This window comes from Gossypium arboreum, chromosome 4 (assembly GCF_025698485.1).
Source record: "Gossypium arboreum isolate Shixiya-1 chromosome 4, ASM2569848v2, whole genome shotgun sequence".
Taxonomy (NCBI): Eukaryota; Viridiplantae; Streptophyta; class Magnoliopsida; order Malvales; family Malvaceae; genus Gossypium; species Gossypium arboreum.
In genome coordinates, this window is record NC_069073.1 from 7,590,318 (window position 1) to 7,596,317 (window position 6,000).

A 6,000-nucleotide genomic window follows, 5' to 3' on the forward strand; every position below is an offset into this window, starting at 1 on the left:
TAATTCGAGCTACAGAGCCCAAAATTAAGATCCGTAAATTTTACCTGAAACTAGACTCACATATCATTCCACCATAAAATTTTAAGAATTTTTGGTTAAGCCAATTAATACATTTTATTCATTTAAGTTTCCTCTGTTTCACTATCCAACAGTTCTGACCTCTTTTCACTAAAAATTAATTATATCACAGTAAAAAACTCGGATAATGTTCCCATTGATTTATATTGAAAATAGACTCATTAAGGATTCTAAGCATATAAATTTGAGGCTCTAATTAATTTTATCCAATTTTTGGTGATTTTCCAAAATCAAAACAGGGGAACCCGAATTCATTCTAACATTGTCTCACAAAATTCATTATATCTCATAATTTACAAATCTATTGCTTACAACATTTCTTCTATAAAAAACTAGACTCAATAAGCTTTAATGTCATATTTTATTCATCTTCTAATTCGATTTATACAATTTATGGTGATTTTTCAAAGTTAGTCTACTTCTGCTGTCCAATATTGTTTTAGTTCAAGATGTTTATTACCATTTTTTCTCTAAATTTCAAAGGTCATACAATTCAGTCCTTGCTCAATTAGCCCATCTATTAAGCTAATTTTTCTCAATTAACATTTTATTCCATCATTCTAAACTATTACACAATCTTTAAAAATCATAATTTTAACACTAAACCTTAACTCACAACTTTTTCACAATTAGGTCCTAAAATCAATTTCTATTGAAATTACTTGATAAAATCATCAAAAAACAAAATCAAAGCTTCAAATTCATTTATGTCATCATAAACAGCTAACACTTATCAATGATACCTTTTAATTTTGTTCATAAAATCAAAAACTAATGAATTAAACACTTGGACCTAATTGTAAAAGTCACAAAAACATAAAAATCTCAAAGAAAAGGGTAAGAATTGAACTCACATATGTCAAAGTATGAAAAGCCAGCAGCTTTCAGACCTCCCATGGCGTTTTTTCTGAAGAAAAATGATGATATCTCTAGATTTTTCAAATTTGTCTTGTTTTATATGTTTAATTTGCAAAATTTCCCATTTTGCCCTTGTTTCTCCTTGTCTTTTTTGCTGATTTTCTTGCCCAACCGTCCAGCCCATACAATTTGGGTCCAATTGCCTTTTAAATCCCTCCTTTTTAATCACTTAAACTATTTAATCACAATTTAATAAATTTTGCACTATTTTCAATTTAGTCCTTTTTAATTAATTGACTAACCAAACGTTAAAATTTTCTAACAAAACTTTAATACTAACTTAATAACACTCCATAAATATTTATAAAAATACTTATGGCTCGGATTATAAATCCGAGGTCTCAATACCTCATTTTCAACCAAATTTACCTAATTAATTCTTTTAAAATCGCAAAATTCACTAATTAAAAATAATTCTTTTAAGTTCGCGCTTGGCCTATAATTATTATTTTTTAAAATTTCTAAACTTACTCGTCGGATTTAGTGATCTCGAATCACTGTTTCCGACACCACTGAAAAATTTGGCTGTTACACTTAGGGTGCGAGATTCCCGAGTATCTGATATTATTCTAAATGGTTCAACGAGTATATAGATGAATTGGAAGAGTATGAAATTGATACGAGTTAGCACAGGTATGTACATGAACTATAAAATCATTGAATCGAAGAAGTTGATGGAATTCATGTCTAACCTTTGGATTGAATATGTGTTAAGTTTTGGATTTAAATTGAATTGTATTATGTAATGTTTAAGTACTTGTATTGTGGTTGAATGGTAAGTTTTTCTTATTAAGCATACGAGCTTACTAAGCTTTATAGCTTACTCTGTTTACTTTTTCGTATTTTATAGTGTTTCTCAAAGCTTGCTCGGATTTGGAGTCACCAGAGATCTCATTACACTATCAAGCTGTCATTTTGGTACTTTTGAACTTGTGATTTTGGTTATATGGCATGTATAAGAGTTGTGGTTATTATGGTCTATTGTTGGTAATGGATTTAGCCAATTGATTTGGCTTGTAAATTATGAATGTTAGTTGTGTGTATAGCCATATGATTTGGCTTATTTTGGTATATTTGGTTATGTATATAAATGTGCAAATGCCTTTTCTTTTATGTGGTTTAAAATTTCCATGTGAATGGTTATTTGTGGATTAGTATCTTGAGTATCAAGTGATTGAAACTTGAGATTGGTATGCTTGTGGTATTAGGCAAAATAATGCATAATTGAAAATGACTATTTAGGTGAATTGTGAATGTGAAATTGGTATGTTTTGAATTGACAAAACATGATCTTATGAGCATTATAGTTGTTGATATTGGTATAGCATGATTTTAGGCTTGATTGAGATTGGTTGGAATGCTTATTGATGCTTATGTTATATGCCATTTGACATGTTTAGGTTGAGGCAAATTTGGGTGAGAAAGATGGCTTGAAAAATAGCTTATTTTTGTCCACACGAGCAGAGACACGGGCGTGTGTCTTAGTCGTGTGTGACACACGGTCAGGTGACACGGTCGTGTGTCCCATGATGTTTAATTAGAAACCAAGTTAGTATGCTCCACACGGCCCAACACATCGGCGTGTAACTTGGCCGTGTGATAAGTCAGTATACCTTACAGTTTTGGCACGACATAGCATACGGCTTGACACACGGGCGTGTGAGGCCATTTCGAAGGGTACACAGGCTAGTCACATGGGCGTGTGGTTGGTCGTGTGACGCAAGTCAGAGAGTTACATGGGGTAGGACACGTGCTGGGACACGGCCAGGTGATCCCATTTTGAATGTCTACATGGCCTGTGGCACGGGCATGTCTGTGGCAGTATAAAACATACGGTCGGGCCACACGGGGGTGTGTCCCTTGTATTTTGAAAAATTTTCTGTGTTTTACAAAAAATTTCCTAAGTTCTCAGTTTAGTCCCAAACCACTTCTAATGCATGATTTGAGCCTCGTAGGCTTGTAGTAGAGACAATATGATTGATTGTGAATGCATTTTATTGGATATGAAAAATATATAAGAAATGTATAATTGTTTAATTGTTAAGCCCGATAATGCTCTGTAACCCTATTCTGACGATGGATACGGGTTAGAGGTGTTATACAATGTGTCACGAGAAGTGGAAACTTCTGTTGGCACTATGCATCTCTATTGGCACTGTGTATCTCCATCTCAGATAATGAAAGATCTTAAAATATTGAGGTCTAAGATGTTCGGAGGCACCATAATAATAACAAATCACTCTATGAAAAGTTTTTACCTTCTTAACAACCCCGATTAACATAGGCTTGGTGGAACATTCACCAAGTTCTTTATGATTTGAAGCTTTCACAGAAACAGTGAGACTCTTGACGGTTGCCTTTCCTTTGTCTACATATCCAATCCCTCCCTTGCCTGGATCTCTTTTTCCTATGGTAAGGATTTCATTAAGCTTGCTACTGCTGAAATTGAATTTTCTAAGCATAAGCTTGATTGCAACAAGCTCATTCTGGGTCTTCACTAGGTTGTTAAGTTTTTTCGCAAGTAGTATTCTTTAGCTTCATTTTGCTTGACTAGCCTTGAATTTTCATATTTCAAATGACCATTTTTTGTAACAATAGGCATTCACATCACATACCTGCTCCTATTTCCCCAGCATGATCTTGTAAGTCTTGAAAAAGGGCTGGGGAAAGTTTGAACCCAATTCCAACAGTGATGAATATAAGTGCAATTGAAATTCCTGGGGAGTTATGCAATTGTGTATTGATAAGACCATTCATTATTTCTTAAAGCTCGATCTTTCCCCCGAATGAACTATATAGCCAAGAGAAACCATGAACTAGAATAGAAGAGCTTACCCCACTTATGAGTAAATATTTCATAGCAGCCTCATTAGACCGTACATCTTTCCTGGTATATCCAAATAATAGGTAGGGGTATAAATTGAAAAATTATGGGGCTACAAAGATAGTTATTAAATCGCTTTTAACTTGTGTGTAATGGTGCCAACATGGCATATTGGTTAGGGACTATTAGGATGTTATGTGACATGTTTTAGCTTGGTTTTACAGTGTTTAGAATAAGGTTTCAAGTTGTTTGTGTACTTAAAAGTTACCTTAATGTTGGCTTGATTCAATTACCAAAATGACATATTATAATGTCACACGGTTAGCCACACGACCGTGTGTCACACATGAGATTGTGATACGGTCGTGTGCCATTGGGAAATAGGTTACATTTAGGTCACACAGTTTCTGATTGTCACATGGGTTGTCCACACGCTCGTGTGAGTACTATAGTTTTAGTAAGTTAAATTGTCACACGGTCCAGTCACACGACCATGTGACTTTTGTTGAATTTTTGCACTTTGATCCACATGACATCAATGAGTTACATGGTTGTGTGACTCCAATGCTACACGGTTTCAGCCTATCATATGGTCATGTGACCCTTATTTTGCACTTTTGCCTTTCTTTTGTGAAAAGTTTCAAATCAGTCATTATTTGATTCTGGGTTGATTTTAAAGCTTTCATAAGTTTAATTTAAATGATTTTAGAGCATGATGTATGAGATTAAATGATTGTTTTAAGTAATTTTTTTTATTTAAAGTTGCAAGCTCTTATTATGTTATTTGTTGAAGCATCTCGTAACCTGATTCCGTTTACAGGGATAGGTGAGGGGTGTTACAGCTTTCATGAGATCTTTCTAGTAAGCATAATTGCTACAATATAACACTGGGGGACTAGTGGTTAATGATCCTTCCATAACTTGCAATTAACAATACCAGGATTCTCTACTAACTATGTTAAGTGGAAGCTCTTATACCAATTGTTGACTTGAACTAATTTCTATGTTACATGAAACATAGTACGAGCAGACATGACTGTGAAAGTGGGCACTTCTACAATAATTGTGACAACCACTGTGAAAGTAGGCAATTCTACAATAATTGTGACAACCACAACGAAAACAGGGGCAACAAAGTTGTTTATGCAGTCTAGTTTCCCTTAGTCTGCGAAGCATAGCTTAGTGAGATGAATCAACTATCTTTGAAACAAATACAACAAGTAATCTTAGTTCTAACACACCCCAGTAAAGAATCCCCACACTTATATCTCAAAGACTAAATCTCTCACTAATAAATTCTCACTCCAAAAACTTAGCTTGTAAAACCACTTATAAATAGGTTTTTACAATTCAAATGCACTCTTACAAATAACGTTCCTCACTAAATAGATAAGTACTTTTAATAATTAGCACAACCTATACAAGACTCTCGATTATATAAATTTTTTCGAGACTTGCTAATATAAGGAAGATCAATCATGATCCCTTTTAAACAATAGCTAAAATAGCTAAATACAATATAATATTAATGACCAAAGTAAAATGGATTTATGGTAGATAAGAATTCAAGTTTCGACTAATCCAACTTCTTTTATCCAAAGGATTTGATATACTTGATTCAATCCGATCCAATTCTCAATATATGTTTCTCCAAGAGAATTACTTTTCATTGATGGGCTTGAATCATTCCACGATATTAGCATAGTTTAAAATTTTGGTTGAATAAATTGTCAATCTTCCAAAAATGATAAGTTGTTATTTTGTCGCAGTGGTGAAGGAAGTGGGCACTTCTTTTGGCATATCACAATAACTACAAATATGTCAATAATCAACATGAAGATGATGTTTCTCAACCTTAACCATCTTTAAAAGTAAAGAAGAATCATTCATTGGATAATGTTGTTGGTGATATTGAAGAAGTCAAGACGAAACATAAGTCTAAACTTAATTATCAAGATATTGGTAGATTGGCATGCTATACTTCCTCTATGAAGTCCAAAAAAGATTAAGAGCTCTCAAAAATAAAAATTAGATTCAAACCATGCAAGAAGAGTTAAATTAGTTTGAAAGATATGATGTATGGGAACTTCTCCCAATACCTATTGAGTGTAATTAAGTATTATCTTGATTATTATCGTAAGCAAATGTAGGTGACTTACTAAGTAGAGTCTTTTAGTGAG